The sequence below is a fragment of the Geotrypetes seraphini genome, chromosome 2, assembly GCF_902459505.1.
Source record: "Geotrypetes seraphini chromosome 2, aGeoSer1.1, whole genome shotgun sequence".
NCBI lineage: Eukaryota > Metazoa > Chordata > Amphibia > Gymnophiona > Dermophiidae > Geotrypetes > Geotrypetes seraphini.
In genome coordinates this window covers 437,691,564-437,713,780 of record NC_047085.1, presented here as the reverse complement: position 1 = coordinate 437,713,780, position 22,217 = coordinate 437,691,564, and the positions used below count along the sequence as shown (strand labels likewise).

At 42.1% G+C, this 22,217-nt stretch overlaps 1 protein-coding gene across 2 annotated transcripts in view; it reads left to right on the top strand.

Annotated features, from left to right (window-relative positions):
• PIP4K2A (phosphatidylinositol-5-phosphate 4-kinase type 2 alpha) overlaps positions 1–22,217 on the top strand; it is a 463,092-nt gene that overhangs the window by 52,802 nt on the left and 388,073 nt on the right. The window contains exon 1 of one of the 2 annotated variants that reach the window (XM_033931333.1): positions 149–167. The exons of the other annotated variant lie outside the window; for it this stretch is intronic. The gene's annotated coding sequence lies outside the window, so the exon portion shown is untranslated. Of the gene's footprint in view, positions 1–148; positions 168–22,217 lie in introns of those variants that run through there. 2 annotated transcript variants of the gene reach the window in all.

Here is a 22,217-nt window from a genome sequence, read left to right as displayed (position 1 = left end):
ACTGTTAGGGGCCACTCAGATTAACTGCGTGGCCTTTTTTTATAGGACATGATTTGTAAGAGCCCAAGAAGTCAACGTTTGAATGTTTTATAATATTGAATAGTGGCTTCTAGGCTTCGCTGTGCAGCTGAAATTAATTAGCCGAGAGGTAATGCCATGGTGATAATGTGAGTATTAATTTAAAATTGTTTGTTTCCTCTGATGTTAGATTAGATTACTCATTAGTTAACACTAGGCCCTGATTTATGAAAGATTTTCCTGAAAGGCACAAAAGAGAGGAGTGCCAGACTTGGGGCTTTCATTTTTAGCTTTTGTCCTGATTAACTGTCTCTGACCTTTGTCTGTCTGTTGTAACGATCTATAATGGGAACATAAGTCTCCACAGAAAATCATGACTGCTGACGTACTGTAAAGCAGGATGTGTGATATTCTGCCATTTTAAGAAGTTGAACCTTTTCCTTCCTGCCTTTGCAATGAGGTGAATGTGTAGATTCTCTGTTCATGCAAAGTTACGCAGTAGCTTTGAGCTGTCACACTAAAACAAATATAGACTTAATGTTCCCATAGCAAATAAAGCACAGGTGACCTTCAGCTAGTGGACAGCTTGAACAGGTTGTGTTCCTAAATGAGCCTATTCCCTTGTAGGTAGAGTGCTACCTTCAGTTACCACAGATATCATTGCTCCATACTGTTTAGAATTCCGATGTGATTTTTATCCGTATCATTTCAGTAAACTGCTCGTACTTCAGCGCCCTATCTTTGAAAATGCTTACTCCTTAGCTTTAACATAACTCCATGTTCTGAAAAATGTTCACTCAAGTGTTTGCCCCCATATGTTACTAGATTTAAGGTTTGATTTTTACCTTTTCCAGACCTGAACTCCAATCAAATTACAGTCATAAACACGAGTTACTTCACCCTCCCCTGCCTCAGGTGCCAAGTATGCTTGGGTAGAGAAATATCTTTCCCAAGGTCATAAGCAATGATAATGGAATTTGAACCCTTCCTGATTCTCCTTCTCCTCCTCTAACCATTAGGCTACTCCTTGCTCAAGGTTTAACCCTTTGAAGTATTGGAATATCTCTGTTATATCCTGTTCCCCTGCTTCTTCTCTACATATCTCAGTCTTTAAATTCTACTTCCTAAAACTTGTGATGCAAACTAACCTCCCTCTTCTACAAAACTGTGCTAGTAGTTTCTAGCGCAGAGAGCAGTGTTGAATGGCCCGCGCTGCTCCCGACACTGATAGGAACTCTATGAGCATCGGGAGCAGCGCAGGCCTTTCAGCATGGCTCCCACGCTAGAAACTGCAATAGCAGTTTCATAGAAGAGGCCCTAAGTTGTATTTTACTATCTTGGACTACTTCATCTGTTTATATCCTTTTTGAGATGTGGCCTCAGAAATAAACATAAAACTCCAGTTGAATTATCTCTAATAATTTCCACAGAGGCACTATCATTTGCAGGTGCTAGGGAGTCTTAGTGACTGACTTTTTAACCTCTGAACCAGAGATAGAGCACATTAGGAATTGATGGTACAAAAAGATCAGTTGGTTATCCAATCTGCCCAACTGTCTGATTTTGTACCACTTTGGGTATATGAGCTTTCATATTTCTGTTTAAGCCCAGAGCTGTGGAGTCGGTAGATAAATGTTCCGACTCTGACTCCTCAGTTTTTTTGTACTTCAGACTCTGACTCCGACTCCAGGTACCCGAAATTTCCCCCGACTCCGACTCCTCGACTCTGACTCCGACTCCACAGCACTGGTTAATTTTCAGATCGTTAAAATGGAATGTCAAGTTGAGAGAAATTAGCATTTTCGACACCACCTTCTTTTTGCTTTTAATCAAGGTTCTAAGGCAGCAGAAGCTGCTCGCAACATTTGTGCTGTGTATATAGTGGGTGCTATAGCTGAAAGAATCGCTCGTGATTGGTATGCCAAGTTCAAAAATGGAGTCGGTAGATAAATGTTCCGACTCCGACTCCTCAGTTTTTTGTACTTCTGACTCCGACTCCAGGTACCCGAAATTTCCTCCGACTCCGACTCCACAGCCCTGTTTAAGCCTACAACTAGAACATAAGAACATAAGAACATAAGCGTTGCCTCTGCCGGGTCAGACCAGGGGTCCATCGTGCCCGGCAGTCCGCTCCCGCGGCGGCCCCCCAGGTCCATGACCTGAAAGTGTTCCCTACCTAACCTGAAATATCCATACCCTATTCGCTCAATGTCCTGTATGGTAAACCTCTATCTGTACCCTGTTATCCCCTTCGCTTCCAGGAAGTCATCCAGTCCCTTTTTGAACCCCAGAATTGTACTCTGTCTTATTACCTCTCCGGGAAGCGCGTTCCAGGTGTCCACCACCCTCTGAGTGAAGAAGAACCTCCTTGCATTCGTTATGAATCTGTCTCCTCTCAGTTTTTCTGAATGACCTCTTGTTTTAGTTGTCCCTGCCAGTCTAAAGAATCTGTCCCTCTCCACCTTCTCTATGCCTTTCATGATTTTATAAGTTTCTATCATGTCCCCTCTCAGTCTCCGCTTCTCCAGGGTAAAGAGCCCCAGCCTGTCTAACCGTTCGGCATATGAAAGGTTCTCCATACCCTTTATCATCCTCATTGCCCTCCTCTGGACCCTTTCGAGTATTGCCATGTCCTTCTTGAGGTATGGCGACCAGTATTGGACGCAGTATTCCAGATGTGGGCGCACCATTGCTCGATACAGTGGCAGGATAACTTCTTTTGTTCTGGTAGTGATACCTTTTTTGATAATGCCCAACATTCTGTTCGCTTTTTTTGAGGCCGCTGCACATTGTGCCGCCGGCTTCATTGTGTTATCTACCAATACCCCCAGATCTTTTTCCTGGCTGGGGGTATTGGTAGATAACACAATGAAGCCGGCGGCACAATGTGCAGCGGCCTCAAAAAAAGCCTTTGTAGCATTTTTTTTTTATCTGATATCTTGATGCTGTTTTCATTACTGTCCTGTATACTCTGACCTAATAATACATATTGATTTTAAGATTAGAGCCATGACTGGTCCATTAAGGTTATTGCAGCCATTTTGGATTATCTGGGTTTTGGATTATTTTGGATTGTATCTGGGTTGATCTGATAATTATCCTAATAAGGAAGTCACCCATTAGTGGACTGAATTCAGCAAATACAAAGCACATAATGATCTCATCATTCCTTTAGCCAGACTAGTCCAGACCAGTGGGAAATGCCCACCCTCCCAGCAGAGGAAGACAGAGCAAATTTTTGCTCCATCCATTTCATATACCAGTGCAGCAGGTAGCCTCTCAAGGCCTTTACGAGGAGCCTTAAACAACCTGGGCCAATCAGAACCTTAGGCCCCTCCCTGGTGCATCCCAGGATGCATCGGGAAGGAGAATACCCGTCATTTTGTAAGCGGCAGCCCTGCCAGCCAGAGGGTAGTCGTTCCTCCGGCCAGACTTCCTAAATAAGGTATGGAGGGACATGGGAGTCATCGGGGATATGGGGGGAGTTGTCAGAGGGGTTGGGTGATGGCAGGAGAGAGTGGTCATCTCTCCCACTGCTCTGTGTGTGTGGGGGGGGGGGTTGCCTGAGTTCGGAGGCAGTTGAGAATGGGTATCCCTCCTGCTGATCTTTGCTTTAGTTTGTTTTTTTTCTTTTTTAATTTGTGCATTTATTCTGCGCATGTGCCAATCACTATCACCAGCAATGGGCACAAGCAAATTTAGCAAACCTTCACAACTCTCCGCCAACCTCATTTGCATGTGTGGTTTTTGGAAAATGACTCACCTTTATGAAATCGCTACAATAATGGCTGTGACAGCGGCCAATCATTTTTTAACTCAAAGTTTTGAGAATCTAGCCCTCAGTACTTATTCTGATGCTAGCAATAGCTTTATGGGGTTGTTTGCCTCTGCTGCTGTGGCAAAGAACTTCTGCCCTCCCTAGGGTCCCTGGAGGGTATCTTTGAAGCATGAATTTTTTCTTTGAGGATTTCTCAGCTGGAATGGCCTGGAGGTAAAGTTTTTTTTTTTTTCTTATTTAAAGGGGGAGCTATTCCTTGTATTTTGTGGTGCCCAAAAGAAGGAATTTTTTTAGCGCTTTTTGGATCTAAGGCAAGTTATTGTTTCCTTCGGGATTCCAGTTACATGGCTGTGCAGCCAGGAGAGGTTTTTTTTTTTTTTTTAAACAGCCTGGACCTATCAGGAGCTTACTTGCATAATCTGATCAAATGGGCTATCAGAAATTTCTCCAGTTTGTGGTCCCAGTACACCACTTCAAGTTCAGGTACTTCCCACCATGGATATCTACTAATATATTGTTAGCAGCAGTTTACTTGAGGTAAACCACTATCCAAATAATTGGGCTTTTGAGCAAACACAGAGGAGAACAGTAGGCTAGCAATGGTCAGGGTTGTTGTATCTCTCAGAGAACTGGGATAAATTGTCAGCTGGACCCTGTGTAATTCAGCTCCAACTTAAATTTTCTGCAGGCTGGGCTTAAGATGGTCCTGATAAGTTTAACTGCATTAGAAGACCTTTGGGTGGCTATATCCTGTTATACAGGGCCCATACTAGGGGTTTTTCTGATAACACACAAGCAGCTAGTATCTTTTCATGCTAAAGGACAAACATAATCAGGCTTTCTCTGAGGGAGGTGACACTGTGGGACTTCAATTAATCCTTGGTGGCCTCCTTCCGAGTTCCTTAAGGTATGTTCTTGAGAAATATTGTCAGATAAGCTGTCTTTCTTGTAGCTCTTACATGAGCCAGGAAGGTCGTCTTTTTTTTTTTTTTAGTTTTTCCTTTTGTGTTTTTGATTTATGATGTGTCCTGTACTATTATATTTTTAAATTTACTTAAAAATTGTAAATGATTAAAAAAAAGTAAAATAATGTGAATATGAGTGTAAACAGTGGGAAATAAGAAATCCATGGCGACAGAGTACTGAAGGAATACTGGCAGCTTACCTGCTTCACCAGCCTGTGTATTGGACGACACAGGAATTGGAGGGGAGGGTATATTCTTAATGCCATGAATGGTCTGGCAGAATTCAAGCAGGTAAGGCATAACTACTTTAGTGTAAGGAGATCCCACAGATGAATAGGCGGGAAACGAGATATGTTAAACTTAAGAAAGCTGGAAAGAGAAGCCACCAGGAGTTCTCTGTCCCAATAAAGGTTCTTCCTGTAGACCAGCTGCAGAAATGTTAGTAGGAAGTAGCTTTGGAGATGCAGAGGAAATTCTAACATCACTTTTTTCTTCTCTTGATCAGAGAATGAGAACCAGCATGTGATGCCTGCATTTTTCTGTTACTCATGTCACCCCGGGGGTGGGGTGGGGGTGGGGGGTGGGGGCATTGCCAGTGTTTAAGAACTTACATTTATTTATTCTGCTTAGGTACTGTGGAAAGGCATCCTAGGCTCTTTAGTGATTTACTACCTGTCTTGTAGCTTGCCTGAATCGTTTACCTCAGTCTCTTTTTTTTTCTGGTCTCAAAATGATTGAATTGACGTCAAAGTATGTAGGTTATTGGATTGTCATGAATTACTCATCTGTGTTACATTTTTTGGGAGTTGATTGTACTCATGTACTATATATCATATATGGGGATTACTGGTAATCTTAGAAGTCTGTTGAAAAAAAAACAAACTGCCAGTCATCTGGATAAAGAAATGTTTATGCTATATTCAACACTGTGTTACTGCAGACCAGTGAGGAACCTAGAAAATTTTAAAACATTTGACCTGAAAATTACCCTGTGAGGGGCAGCAGAAGCAGGTCCTTGGCCTAGTGTGAGTAGTTGGGAGCAAAAGGTTCAGCTACAGCTTAAAAGGAGCTCCTCTAGGCAACTAGGTGTAGAGATAGGAGAGTGTTTCAGTGGAAGAAAAAGAAGAAATATAAAATAAAAAAGGGCCCCTTTTACCAAGCCGCAGCAGTGAGTTCCAGCATAGCAAATGTGATGCAGCCCATAGGAGTGGAATAGGCTGTGTCGCATTTGACGCATGGGAATCGCTATTGCGGCTTTGTAAAGGGGGCCCTAAACGAAGAGGGAGGAAAAAGGAGATAGGGAAGTAAATGGAAAATTTGAAAAAAAAAAAAAATCCCTCCCTCACCCCATCCAAAAAACAAGGAAAATAACTAACCTTCAAAACAAATTAGACAACAAATAACAGAAATAAAGCAGCTTTCCAAAAGTGTAGACTGTACAGAAATGAAAATATTTTTCGTGGTGCCTCACTTTTCAAACTGGTGTATTTTTCCTATTCTGTTTTCTGGGTACCCCTGAATCATCTTGTAATCAAAGCTAGAGTATACGTAATAGCTAGAACGTAGCCTGTTTTTAGGATTTATTTTAAAGTATGTGTCTAATTAGAGGTATGTTTAGATTTAAAAGATGTAACCTCTCTGTTGAGTAAATAGTGTGCTTGGTACATAACACCCTTACACTGTCCCTCCCCCACCCTGTGGGGTTTATTAGAATTTGTTCTAATAAACAGGCGTATGGCAAAAGGTGTTTTGATTGTATTTCAGATTTCAGTCATCAGCTAACCTTTTATGTGGAGTAGCTTAATAACCTATCAACAGTGTATCTGTCCTGTGCCACGAGTGTATAGATAACTCTTTGATGTGATTTTTCTTACTGTCATGGTAGTCAGCATGCCCGCTGCTGCTGCTTCTGAATCAGCCTGTGACCAGCGCAAATGTGCCATAAGTTTTTTGCTGCCTCTGACTGCGTATCTTTCAGTAATGTTCTGGCTGTCGATTAATAGTAGAGAGTTACTTGATGAGTCGGTGACTTTTCTGTTCACTGTCTTGGACACCAAAAATATTGAAGCCCTTCTACTGTGTTTCCCCGAAAATAAGACCTACCCTGAAAATAAGCCCTACCATGATTTTTAATGATGCTCCTAATATAAGCCCTATCCCAAAAATAAGCCTTAATTAAGATCGACTCCGTAGCCACCCTGACACTCCCTGACTCCAAGCTTAACACTAGTGCTGCCCAATTTGACAATCATCTCTCCCTTCCTCTCTTCCACCCCCATTCTTCCTCTTTCCTTTCTCTCCCCCCCCCCATGTGCAGCATCTTTCCTCACCTCTCACCCATCCCCTTGTGCAGCATTTCCAAGGCTTCCCAAAACAGCGGCAGCACTCTGAACGGGCTGCTTTGCAGCCTTCCCCGCCAGGACCTTCCCTCTGCCACGTCACTGTTTTTGGAGGCCTCGGAGCTGCTGCACAAGGGGATGGGTGAGAGGCGAGGAAAGATGCTGCAAATGGGGGGGGGGGGAGAGAGGGGAGAGAAAGGAAAGAGGAAGAATTGGGATGGAGGAGATGAAGGGAGAGATGATTGTTGTACATGAAAAAAAATAAGACATTCCCCCAAAATAAGTCCTAGTGCATTTTTGGGAACACAAATTAATATAAAATCCTCTCTTATTTGGGGGGAAACATGGTATCTTGCTGTATGAAATTCATTCAGAGTGCATTGTTATAGTACTTCTAGGAAGCTGAAAATGATGAAAGGGGGGGGGGGGGGAATCTGCTAAAAGAGCAGATCAGTAATTTCTTGCTCTCCATACCTCCTTTTTCCTTTTCTTAAACCTTGTTAAAATTTCTTATTAGTGTAGCCAACATACACATTTGAAACCATATATCAAGCTGACGTGTGGCCAAGCTATTACTTTCAAATCTAACCATTGCCCTGCTGGTTTTTCTTTTTCCTGGATGAATCAGCTGCATGTCATCCTTTTTGGCACAAGCACCTAAACCATTTTTGTACTGCACATTATCGTAGGAGCAGTATCCTCTGTCATCATCTTACTGTCTCTCCCCAAGTCTGCCTCCTCCCACCTTTCCATTACCCTACTCACCACATAGTGGAGTGAAAGAAGCAAAATATGAAGAAATGGTATTGTGGAAACAAAACAAATTTCTATTAAAGGCTAGGAAAAAGGCCAAATTCTTAACTGCCAGGAAGACTAGTCATTGATGCCTCAGTCTGTTCCCCTGCCCCTCCCCCATCATGATGGTCCCTTGTCTTTCTGATCCATTCTGTTCCCTGCAACACTGGGGCTCCTTTTATTCCATCCATTTTTTGGGTTCTTTCTTGGTTTTGCATATCCCCATTGTCTCTTCCTAGGTTCACCCTTGGTTTTTGGGCCTCCACTACTACTACTAATACTGATTTCTATAGCACTGTTAGACATACACTGTGCTGTACATTAAAACATTCAAGAGAGTCCCTGCTCAGTAGAGCTTACAATCTAATCACAGACAAACAGGAGAAATAGGGAGTTAGGGAGTTTCTCAGGCATTTGTGCTTTACAAGTGAATGGGAAATAGGAAGTAACCTCGAAAAAGTGGACTTATAGCCTGAATTTGAATACTGCCAGGGTCCGAGCTTGACATATTGAAGTCTGTTCCAGGCGTATGGTGCAGCAAGAGAGAAGGAACGTAATTTCGAGTAGGCAGTAGAGGAGAAAGGTGTACAGATAATAGAGACTTGCCCAATGAATGGAGTCTGTTCCCTCTCACATTTTTCCTACAGCTTCTTACTCATTCAGCTGCAATGAATATTGAGCTGATAGAACTGGGAGGGAATTGAAAATAAGGGGGGGAAGGGGAGGGCCTTGGTGAAGGCTTTAAGTATAATGGTAGCTATTAGTTCTTCTGGAAACATGCACATTTAGATGATTGTTTTCATTTCTTTTTCTGAATGTTTTATACCTGTTTGTATGCACACATTTCATACAGTATCTGTTTGCTAAGGAAAGATAAGTATAAACTGTAATTCACTAGGTCAGACATGTCAAACTCTGGCCCACAGGGTGATTAAATTAAGAACATAAGGAAGATGGCGATCTGAGCAGATGCGTGTGTTTAAGCTCCCTCTTCAGTAGCGATTTTTTCCTTTAAAAAGATATTACTACATACCTGGAGATGCCTAAGAGAAGGGGAAGGCAGAGAAGTATCCCTCTTTCTGATGTATCCAGATGGACTCAATTAAGAAGAAAATAATTTTTACATTTTCGTGATAAAGTGATTTCTTTGGGGGCCTCATTCCAGTTAAGGTTTCCCTGCAAGTGTTTTGTATTGTTTCAGAGTAATAAGTATATATTTTATGACCCTGATCAGCTGCGTTTCTTTTTAGAAGGGAAAGGGATTTCCTTTGCATCCCAGTGAATGATAGAATAACTCAAGTCTGTAATTAAAGCCAAAGTTAATCCACTCTAATTTCCTTTAATAATATTGTTAAGTTGTTTCTTTCCTGGAAGAATTTCTTTCTTGTCTCTTTTCTCTATTTCACTTTATTTGAGGACTATGTATTGAGGTATAATTGTTTCGTAAGTCAGTTATGGCATGATTTATAATTTTTAAATCCAATAGTTAATTGGTTGTTTTAACTTCTTTATATATCCTGTTAAACACAATTATGTACTTAAATGAAAATCAAATAAATAATTTAAAAAAATTAAGAGCATAAGATTTGCTGTTGCTGGGTCAGACCAGTGGTCCATCGTGCCCAGGAGTCCGTTCACGCGGTGGCCCTTAGGTCAAAGACTAGTGCCCTATTTGAGTCTAGCCTTATTTGCATATGTTCTGTTCCAGTAGGAACTTATCCAACCATGTCTTGAATCCCTGCAGGGTGCTTTCCCCTATAATAGCCTCCGGGAGAGCATTCCAGTTTTCCACCACTCTCTGGGTGAAGAAGAACTTCCTTACGTTTGTATAGAATCATTTCCCTTCTAACTTTAGCGAGTGCCCTCTCATTCTCTTCACCTTTATCGTTCAGACTATTGGTGCAGGCATTAGTTTTATCTATTTTAGACTATTGTAACATCATCTATTTAGGAGCACCCAAGAAATTCTAAGGAAATTAAGGATAATTCAGAATACAGCTGTTCGATTGATTTTTGGTTTAAAAAAGAACGACCATATTAGTCCATATTATTGTTTACTTCATTGGCTGCCTTTGGAGGCAAGAGTATTATTCAAATTTTCCTGTATCTGTTTTAAGCTGATATCGGGATTGTCTCCAGCTTACCTTTTTCCTCATTTTGTATTGCATAGACCATCAAGAGAAACTAGAAACTTCTACTTATTTGCTTATCCAAAAATTAATGGGTGTAGATATAAGACCTTCTTAGATAGGACCCTAGCATTTCAAGCTGGTAGGCAACAATCTTGGTTAGGTAAATGTATACAACAAGCTATGTTATCATATTGCTGTTTTCGGAAATTAATTAAGACCACTTTGTTCGATAAGTTTATTACTTAATGCGAGTTTTAACATTGAAATTCTATTTTACAAATATTTGTATTTTTTACTGTATCATTGTATTTCGCTGATTGTCCAGCTCTTTTTAGTGTAAACTGCCTAGAACTTTTGGTTATGGTGGTATAAAAGAATAAAGTTATTATTATTATTATTATCATCTCTCTGTCTCTACTAAGTCAATTCCCTTCAATATCTTGAATGTTTCGATCATGTCCCGTCTCAGTCTTCTCTTTTCAAGGGAGAAGAGGCCCAGTTTCTCTAGCCTCTTGTTGTATGGCAACTCCCCCAGTCCCTTAACCAGTTTTTGTCGCTCTTCTCTGGACCCTTTCGCTCTGGGCCAAGATTTGGCCCGCTGCTCCTTCCTGCGGCAGAGAGAACGCATGAGGACGTGTGAATGACTGGGGTCGGCACTCTTCCTCATTGACCCTTGGGCTTGTCCGTCACCGCTGCAACAGATGCCTTATTGGTGGGATTGAGTGTGCTCCATTTTCCTCCCACCAGCGTCCTGGACTGACAATGTGATATGTCGGGCGGGAGGAGGTGGCGATGGTAGCTACCACACTTTCCTCTGCAGGCTGCTTTATTTTGTTTACATCACCTGAGGTAGTGATCAAAATGGTGACTAAGAAGAACCTTAGTTTCCCCCTTTTACTAAACTTTGCTAGCAGTTTTTAGCGTCGGGAGCCGCGTGCAGCATTCAGTGCGGCTCCCGGCGCTAAAAGCTGCTATTGCGGTTTAATAAACGGGGGCACTGTGAAGAGAGATAATGGCATCGGACAGCAAAAAGGTTTTCATGAACGGTGACTTTAGTTTCAAAGACAAGCCAACTGTTGTAAGGATTTTAAATACCATTGAATTTATTCAGGAACTCAAACAATTTTCCCTGTCTATCCTGGCAGGCTCACTATCTAGGTACACCGTCAGTAGCATGCAGGACATTGGCGCGCTGACAATTCCGCTCCTTCAAGTGCATGCATGAAGGGAGCGAGATTTTCAGGGCGCCAATGTAAGTATAGTGGGTGGGGGAGGGGATAAAGCAAGGCATGGAGTGCATTGGCATCCCCCTGAAGGAAGTAAAACCCGGTTGTCTTAATCTGTTCTCCTTTTTTCTGGAGCCATATGGTAACCCTACTTTTTGCAAATTGCTCTTGAGCAGAGCCTAGCAGTTAATTTCCTGAAGGTTCATCTAGCGACTCTTTCTTGTTTGAAAAGTAGGATTGACACACAACATCTGGCTATGCAGCTGCATGTGAGCTGGGTTTTTTTTTGCTTTTTTTGTGATCAGTCAAGCAAATTCAGTCCCCATTGCAGGAGATTGGGTCCCTCGAACCGTGCGAAGTAGCGGGGAGCAAAAGGTGCAGCTATATAGCTTGAAAAAAGCTCCTCTGGGCCACTAGGTAGTAGTGCTTTAGTGGAAGGAAGAAATAAAAAAAATTGGGATCAATTTGGTCCTGTGGTCACTTTCTAAGCTACTTTTTGAGCCTTTAAGCTTACTTTACTGAAGGATATGTTGTTGATGATAGTTTGTTTAATAACCATATGCTTTACCAGCCTTTTCCTGAAGTCTATCTTTCCTTTTTGATTGACTCTGTTGTTATCAGGATGGTGCCATAGGAAGATTTAAATCGGGTGGTCCCGTTGTGGCATTCTAGAGACAAATTGGGTTCCGCCTGAATTCTTCCTAAAGTTGGATGTTGACAGAACTCTCTTGCAATATTCAGAGGTCATAAATTCCTTTTTGTAAGTCAGCAGACTTTTTGTATTGTTTCATGGACTGTCCAAAGGAGAAACTACTTCTACCCACTAGATTAAGGAGTTGATGGGAGCAGCTCCTGAATAGGAAGGGGAATTCATTGAGCTTGAAAACTCAACTAGAGTAGAGGCCAACTGGTTTCGGTTATGGTGCTGAAACTGGTCCAGAATCTCTTTTTCTGCCTGGTTTTGGTTTCATCCAAAAGGCTTTGGCCATGGTTTCAGTTTTGACTGAAATTGACTGTTTTCATTAGAAGCCAAAAATGTGCGCTTTGTCCTGTTTGACTTTCTTCCTCTCCCTCCCCCTTCCCTCTAAACAGGAGTTCCTTTTACTCCCTGTCCACCTATAGGTGTCTTGTTCAGGCCTTTCTTACAATCCCTGGCAATCTAGGAATACAATCAGGGCATGAGTGATCCCCAGTTGCTCTTGCCCATGCTGGCTCTGCTCTCAAAATGGCTACCATGGTATCTAATGGCAGTCTTGCAATACTGCCAAAAGAGGTCACAGCAACTATTTTGACAGTACAGCTGGCACTGGCAAGAATGACTGGGGTCACTCCTGCCCTGACTGCAGCATTACACCACAAAGGATTGTAAAATAGGGGGGGAGGCTACTCTTTGTATTTTTGAGTGTGTGTAATAGCATTGCAAGTAATGCAGTTGTGATCTTGCATAGTAGTTTATGAGGTAAATAGAGTGCTATAAATTTGATACAAAAGAGTAGCAGAAATCTCAGTCTGTAACTTTGAGATGATAAGCTCCTTAGGAATTATCTAATGTCTCTCTGTGAAGATAGGACATCAGCTATCACTCAAAATGTGGAGTAGAGCAGTGGCATAGTAAGGTGGTGGTGGGGGGGGGGGCTGAATGCTCCAGGCACCTCTCCTTCTCTCCACCTCCCATACATCTTTGGCTCTTTACTGGTATGGGCAGCATCTGCAGCCCTCTCGGCTCTACCTCTGAAGTCACTTCCTGCGACCAGGAAGTGAGAAGAATGTGGCATAGTGGTTAGAGCTACAGCCTCAGCAGCCTGAGGTTGCGAGATCAAACCCCATGCTTCTCCTTGTGACCCTGGGCAAGTCACTTAATCCTCTACTGCTCCAGGTACATTAGATAGATTGTGAGTCCACTGGGATAGATAGGGAAAAATGCTTGAAGTACTTGAAGTACCTATATGTAAACTGCTTTCAGTGTGGTTGTAAAACTACAAAGAGGTGGTACACAAATCCCAATTCGGTTCCCTTTAATTATTATCTATATTCTGGCTATTTGGGTGACTCTAAGGAATTTCCAGTCTCTGTTGGGTATGATGAGGTTGCAATATTTTAAGCAAACTTGTGCTATGCAGAAGCTAGATTCTATGGGGAAGGAACCTACTGTGATTTTTTTTCATGCACAAGTACTTGTTAGCTTATAGTGTTAGCAGCAAAATATTATAATGAAATGAAATTTATATATTGGAAAATAATTTGAGAAATGTACTGCTTTGATTTTAATTTTTCAGAGCTTCCGTATCGTCATTGTGCATTTTTATTCTGGATTGTGTATCAGGCAGGTATAACATCCATAATATATACCGGTGTCTGAACTCCTTTACCTTATTTTAATAAGAATCTATATTATGCCTCTCCTTAATCAGTTTTATAACTAAATATAAAATGGGAAACAATGCCACTTTTTCTTGTTACTTATGCACAGTTTGGGAAAAGCATGAAAAGCTGGTAATCTTGATTTTTTTTTTTCTCCCACATGTTCTTATAAAGTTCCTGTCTGCAAAGTCTTATGAACCTAAACGTGCCAGACTTGTTGAGAAGTCTTTGTTAAAATAGCTCTCTCAGTTGTTAGCATGTTCTTGCAGTTTCTGGGATTGTAGGGTAATAATCTCCTGTGGATTCAGCGGAGGGCTGCCAACTGCAAGTTCTGACAATCCTGAATGGATGTCATTGGTTCATATCCACACAACCAAACGTTAGCTTTTGGTTTTGGCCACAGTTTTGGCCCCAAATGAAATCTAATCTAGAGGATATCTGCAGAGCAGAATGCATTATTGCATTCCTTTGTGAAACATTAAAAAGTTGACATCCAGGCCAGCAGACATGCTTTTGGCAGAGCTGTGTTGCAAGAAGCATTGTCTTCCACTTGCTTGGTGGAGTAAATTTTTGGTACATTCTGTTAGTCTGGACAAGTTTAGAAGGAAAGTAAATTTTACCCTTACTCAATATTTTCCTTTCCTTGAGTTCTGCTAGACTAGTCCGGAACCTTCCTGGGAAGATGGCAGGGTGCTGGTAGTTCTGAGCTTTGGACTTCTCCTTTCTGTAAAGAGTTTGAAGAGGGTTCCTTCTGTGTATATCATACTGGATTGTTCTGGCTCTACCACCTGTTATACTGATGTCATCAAATCTTCAAGTTTCTCCCTCCATCTGCTGATAGGAGGAGGTAACCTGTCCATCTGGACTGGTCTAGCAGGACTCAAAGAAAGGAAAGTATTAAGTAAGAGTAAAATCTACCATTTGTTCTGGGGTGGGGGTGGGGGTGAGGTGGGGGCAAAGTTTTTTTTTTTTTAATTTTGTCTTTTTTTAAAAAATTTTTTTAAGCATTAAGAATTTTTTAGTCGTCACCTGGATACTTGCATTGGTTGCTGGCTTGGCGGTTTGGCATGAGCCCAAGTATATTTCTCAAAGAGAATGCATGTGGAAATGCACCCCCCCCCCCCCTCCTGAGGGCACATAATGAAACGTTTGAAGGCAGGCTGATGATGATAGATGTTGTTGACACACACTGAAGAGCAAGAACCAACAATGAAGGTGACCAACAAAAGGGATTGAGCACCAATTGGTCACCTTCGTTGTTGTTTATTGCTCTTTTCTGGTGTGAAGATAGTTTCTTCTGTTTGTTTTCCAAGGATTCGTTGACACACACTGGTCCAGCAGTGTTGCAGCCCCACATGGGAAGATATTTGGCGACTTCTTCAGCTCATCATAATCCAAAGTGGCCCTGATATAAAAATTAGTGAAGACCACTGTCCTGCTGTATCATTTTTGTGGGTTCCTGCAAGTCTTTAACATGGCTTTGGCTCTGACAAGCTTGAGCAGCACAAGAAGGAAAAGTTATGGTGAAGAGAGCAATTTTGCAGGTTAGGACTTATGGTGGAAAACATCTGCTTATTCAAAACACTTACCATAATGGTAGTGAGTGGTTTATTTTAGTTTATGTTTTGTGACTCATGAAGTAAGATTTACAAAACAGAAGTGAAGAAGGTAGCATTATCCGTATAAATAATTCATTTTAAACATATGTATGTTTTGCCAACAGCAGCGTGCACATTTCTTTGAGAATATATAAAGAGATATTTCTAAATGGCATTACTTTTTAATTGAGAATTTTTCAAAATACAGTTTGAAAAAACAATAGCAAATCCTCTACTGACACAGACTTAAAAACAGAAAAAATCAACAACAAAAAAATGTGAAGGTCAATCCCCTTATACCCAGAGCAAAACTCATTTTATACAAATACCATCTTATTGAAATAATAGGTAATATGGGAGTACATAGATTAATAAAAAGAAATACCATATTTTTCGCTCCATAAGACGCGCCGGACCATAAGACGCACCCTAGATTTAGAGTAGGAAAACAAGAAAAAAAAAATTCTGAACCAAATGGTGTACTAATATATATCAGGCTCTGCACCCAGCCCCCCCTCACTCCCTGCCAGGCTCTGCATTCAACCCCACACTCCTTGCCAGGCTCTGCACCCTGTCTCCCCTTCCATGCCCAGCTTTTCCTTTCATTTTTCATATGCACACAATACACACAGCAGATATAAATTCTCAAAACTGACACATTTTGATCATTAAATTGAAAATAAAATCATTTTTCCTACCTTTGTTGTCTGGTGATTTCATTATGCAATTTCTATATGTTGTCTGGTGATTTCATGGGTCTCCTTCCTTCCTTTCTTTCTTCACACAGGCCCAACAGTTGTTCCTTTCTATTCCCTCCCATGTCCTAAGTTCGTGCCCCATCCACCTCACTGCCTTCCAGCCTTTGTTCTTCATCCTCCCTCCCTCCCATGTCCCGTGTTCATGCCCCCTCACTGCCTTCTAGCCTTTGTCCTTCATCCTCCCTGCCACACTGGAGCCTGCCTTCCTCCCTCCCTGCCACGCCAAAGCTTGCCTACCCACCACCAATTCCTTCTCCTCTGCCCCTGGTCCGCTGCCACCACCTCTGCGCCACAACTCCAGGAAGGTAAGGTAAGGGCCAGCATGCAACGATTGCACGTCGCCAGCTCACAAGCCTTCCCCCAACGTCAGAACTGACGTCGAGGGAAGGCTTGTGGGCCGGCGACGTACAATCGCACGCTGGCCCTTCTCTTCCTGGAGTTCCAGCGTAGTGGCTGCGATCAGGAGCAGTGGCAGTAGGCAAGCGGGCAGGGAGCAGTGGTGTGGGTGGGCAGCAGTCAGCCCACATACCCCCAAGCAGGACATTTTAAAAAGGTACAACGGGGTGAGTGGGGGATGTTTAAATTTCCACTGAAATTTCCACCCAATTTTGGGTGAAAAAAAGTGTGTCTTATGAAGCGAAAAATACAGTAAAAAAACAAGAAAACAAACCCTCCTTTTTATCAAGCTGTGTTAGAGGTTTTTAGCAAGGGCCGGCGAGGTTAGTGCTCCAGTGCTCTTAGGAATTCTCTTTTATGACGAGAGTTGCCATACATACAGGGCTTTAAACTAGGTAAGTTGGGGGAGGGCACATATTTATATCCCAGAGCAGTAAGAAACCACCCGGAGGAGGCGAGCAACACCCACACTTCTGGGTCTAAGGTAAGTACGCATGTTATCCACGATAATTTAAAGGGAAATATCAATGATAATTTAAGAGTCACTCTAACCCAAAAGGGGATCTCTTCACAGGTATGGAAGGCTATGTATGTTAATGCACACAGCTTGGGCAATAAAATTTTAGAGTTAGAGACTGAAATAATAAACGTTGACCTAGACGTGGTAGCAATATCAGAAACCTGGTTCACGGACTCGCATGGGTGGGATATGGCTATACCAGGCTACAATCTACTACGTCGCGATAGAGAGGGCAAGTTAGGTGGAGGGGTAGCACTATACACTAAGGATAACATCAAAACTACCAGGATTACAGATGTTAGATACACTGGGGAATCCCTCTGGGTGAATCTGGCCAGAGGAAATGAAAAATGCCTATACCTGGGTGTAATATACAGACCTCCAAAACAACAGGAAGACAAAGACTTAGAACTGATTGAGGACATAGAGAACATCACTCTACGGGGAGACACAGTGCTGTTGGGGGACTTCAACATGCCCGATGCAGATTGGAATACACTCTCCGCAACTACGTGTGGCAGTAAAAGAATTTTGAACTCCATAAAGGGTGCACGATTAGCGTCTCGGATGTCTCAGTTGGAGATACACTGGCCTCCAGCGACCATAATATGGTATGGCTTAACCTCAAGAAAGGTTTCTCAAGGTCAAACACAGCAACTAGGGTTCTCAACTTTAGAGGCGCAGACTTTGACCGTATGGGAGATTTTGTCCGTCAGGAATTGCATAAACAAGCACTACCTAACAATGTGGAGGATATGTGGTCGACTCTGAAGTCCACCCTACACGAAGCAACAAACCGCTACACAAGAATAATAAGTAAACACAGGAAGAACAAAAGACCCCAATGGTTCAGTGCAAAAATTTTTGACCTCGTTAAAAAGAAAAAAGAAGCATTTATCGCCTACAAGCATCTAGGAAAACGAGAGGCGAAAGAAGACTATCTAGACAGATCTAGACCTGTCAAAATAGCAGTCAGTGAGGCCAAACTCCAAATGGAAGAAGATCTAGCACGGAACATTAAAAAAGGAGATAAATCCTTCTTCAGCTATATTAGTCACAGAAAAAGAAATAAAGACGGGATAGAATGCCTGAAGAAATCAGACGGTAGCCTTGTAGAATCAGATTCTGCCAAGGCAGAATTACTAAACGAATACTTCTGCTCAGTCTTCAACTGTGAAGCACCGGGAGCTGGTCCACAGCTTCAGACGGGAGACAGCCAGAAGGACCCGTTTCAAGATTTCGAGTTTACACCCAGTAGCGTCTACTACGAACTATCAAGACTCAAAGTAGATAAAGCCATGGGACCAGACAACCTACATCCCAGAGTGCTAAGAGAATTGAGTGAAGTCCTGGCAGAACCATTATCTGTTCTTTTCAATCTCTCCTTACGCTCAGGAAGAGTCCCCTTGGACTGGAAAACCGCCAACGTTATCCCACTCCACAAAAAGGGATGCAGGATAGAGGCAGCAAACTACAGACCAGTGAGTCTCACGTCTATAGTGTGCAAGCTCATGGAAACACTGATCAAAAGACATCTCGACATAATCCTAGACGAGGAAAACCTACGTGATCCCCACCAGCACGGATTCACCCAGGGCAGATCCTGCCAATCTAACCTGATTAGTTTTTTTGACTGGGTTACTAGACAGCTAGATGCCGGAGAGTCACTGGATGTGGTATATTTGGACTTTAGTAAAGCTTTTGATAGCGTCCCACACCGAAGGTTATTGAACAAATTGAAATCAATAGGGTTAGGGAACACTCTAACTACATGGGTTGAGAATTGGCTAAGTGGTAGACTTCAGAAGGTGGTGGTAAACGGTACCCCATCCAAAATGTCAGGCGTGATCAGTGGAGTGCCGCAAGGCTCAGTCTTGGGCCCGATTCTATTCAACTTATTCATAAGAGATATGACCCAAGGACTTAGAGGAAAGGTATCAATGTTCGCCAACGACGCCAAACTTTGCAACATAGTGGGTAAAAGCATTTTGCAAGATCTACTACTGCTTGAACAGTGGTCGGCAACATGGCAACTAGGCTTCAATGCTAAAAAGTGTAAGGTAATGCACCTGGGTAAGAGAAACCCGCACAGAACTTACATACTAAATGGTGAGACCTTGGCCAGGACCACGACGGAATGTGATCTAGGGGTGATCATTAGTGAGGACATGAAGGTTGCAAATCAAGTGGAGAAAGCTACCTCCAAGGCAAGGCAAATGATGGGTTGTATCCGTAGAGGTTTTGTCAGCAGGAGACCTGAAGTTATGATGCCGCTGTACAGGTCCATGGTGAGGCCTCACTTGGAGTATTGCGTTCAATCTGGAGGCCACACTACCAGAAGGACATGCTGAGAATCGAGTCGGTTCAGCGAATGGCCACTAAGATGGTCTTGGGGCTCAAGGATCTCACGTATGAAGAAAGACTGAATAAACTGAGGCTGTACTCACTTGAGGAACGAAGAGAGAGGGGTGATATGATTGAAGCGTTTAAGTACATCACGGGCCGTATCGAGTCGGAAGAAGATATCTTCTACCTCATGGGACCCTCAACCACCAGGGGGCATCCGCTGAAAATCAGGGGAGGGAAGTTCCATAGCGACTCCAGAAAATACTTCTTCACTGAAAGAGTGGTGGATCATTGGAACAAACTCCCACTGCAGGTGATTGAGGCCAACAGCGTGTCGGACTTTAAGAGAAAATGGGATATTCACATGGGATCCCTAGGGGAGTGAAACCAGAGGGCGGGTATTTGGAATGGGCAGACTTGGTGGGCTATAGCCCTTTTCTGCCGTCGTTTCTATGTTTCTAACTCATTTTGAATAGCTGGAAAAACTGGGATCAGTTAAATTATAATTTCTGGTGGGAATCTTTATGCCACATTTTTTAAATGGAACATATGATTACCATACAGCTGGGACATTATAGGAAATTTAAGGATGTTTGGGAGCCATTGACAAGATTCTGTAAGGAGTGATTGTTGATTTTTCCCTTTGAACATACACGTCCAGGGTGGGGAAATACTTTTAATTTGAGTGCAATTGTTTGGGGGGGGAGGATGATATATGTAATTGTCATGAAATATAAGTTGATAGAATTTAAGTGCTGTTAAAGTGTAAAATGTCTGTATAATATGTTGCACTTATTTTTAGCTTTAAAATGAATAAAGATTTTTTTTTTTTTTTTTAAGAATTCTATGAGCTTCGGAACATTTACCATATCGGCTCGTGCTTAAGTTTGATAAATGGGGTCACAAAGATAGAAGATACATGCTCAAATATATACAAACAGAGTCAAAGTAGTACATTTCCATACACATACAACTGACTGCATCTATAAACTCCACTTTAATAGATAAAACTTTAGTCATTTTAGCCTCGTGTGAAATCGATTTTTCCAATTGTGATGGATCAAGAAAAATATATTTTTTTTTCCCTAAAATTTCACCTGACATTGACTAGGGAATAATAAAAATAAAAAAATACACACCAAGAGACAAAGCTCTTGGTCTCTATTTTATTTGTTTTAAAAATTTCTATACCTAAACGGTTTACATAGGGCCTCTTCTATCAAACTGCGCTAACAGTTTTTAGTGCAGAGAGCCACGCTGAATGGCCCGCGCTGCTCCTGACGCTCATAGAGTTCCTATGAGTGTCGGGAGCAGCGCAAGCCATTCAGCGTGGCTCTCTGCGCTAGTGCAGTTTGATAGAAGAGGCCCATAGTGTTACATACATAAATTTATAATGCAAATAAAAACAGACAAACATAAACAAACCATCCTCAGAAAATCAGCAGTAAGAAAACTCTTGTCTGACCATTTGAGTTCTCCAAGAAACATCAGGATAAAATATATATTGGAAAACAATGAAAGAGAATCTGTCTCTTACAAAATAAATTAATTAAAACTTTATTTTGATCTTCACCATTCTCAAAAGACACCAGTGTGGTGGCTATTAGGGAGGCTTCCTAAATAGAAGGTTCCAGCATAATGATGAAGTCTACTTCCACAACCTCCTTTATCTTTCCATCTGAAATATTTTTAATAGATGTGGAAATATAATAAGAATTAGAAATTGTAGGGAGAGATATGGGGTCCATGGATAAGACCTCTACCATATATTGTTTCAACATCTCATTTGAAGACATCTATTATAGAGAAAATTAAAAAATCAAAGATTTTTTGGCTCACAGCTGGTTTTCAATTTTCTCCAATATAGTTTTAAGCAAAATATTACTCTTCACTGAGGAACCATTGACCTCCTCCAAGGCCTGAAATTTCCTTACTTGATCATTCAATTTCCTATTAATCATATGCACATCAGACTCTAAGGGCTTCTTTTACAAAGGTGCGTTAGGGCCTTAACGCCCGGAATAGCGTGCGCTAGGCGCTACTGCCTCCTCTTGAGCAAGCGGTAGTTTTTTGGGTAGCGCTCACTATAGCGCGTGCTAATCCGGTGCGTGCGCTAAAAACACTAGCGTACCTTTGTAAAAGGAGCCCTAAATTAGTCACTTTAGAAGCAGCTCTTCCTGTAAACGTACAGAGTTGTGACAAACAGTTGTGATATCATTTATATAACTCCATATTAGAAACTTCTTTAGAGGGGACAGATGAACAAGCTTCATATCCAATGCAACCACCAAATGAAACTGGTTTTAAGGTAACTTGGCAAGAGAAATTGAGGTTAAGCAGTTTTCATTCACAGAGTCTAGAAGAGGAACACCTAGGGCCAAATTTCTCAGTGGAGATACTTCTGACTCCTCTTGATATAATCCATCCCCACTAAATACACTCTCACCCACTACAGGGCTGGATACCATTGGGGGAGAGCCTGAAGATAAGTTGGGTGGATTGGGTGGCGAGTGATATTATGGGCTCGGGGAACGAGCCACTGGACTCATTGAAGTTATTGATGCTACAGCAGGTTTTCCTTGAGGAACAGTAAAATTGTCCATAGGGCTCTGAACTTCAGCTGTTACCGAGGGTTTCAGTCCTTTTAATGATCCCTTTCTCTTGCCCATATTGATATCACAATCCCAAAGCAAATTCTTAAACATAAGAACATAAGAATTGCCATACTGGGATAGACCGACGGTCCATCAAGACCAGTATCTTGTTTCCAACAGTGGCCATCCCAGGTCCAAGTACCTAGCTAGATCCCAAGTAACTGAAGGATGATCTATAGCTTCAGAGCATCAAAATGTTGACTGGCTCCTCTGTTGGCTCTGAAAGGGCTCCAAAGGGGTGAACCCCGTTAGTCATGCTCCCACGGGCACATGTGTGCTGTCCACATACTGCAGCTACCTCTGCAGTTTCAAGGGTCCAGAGAACTTGTGT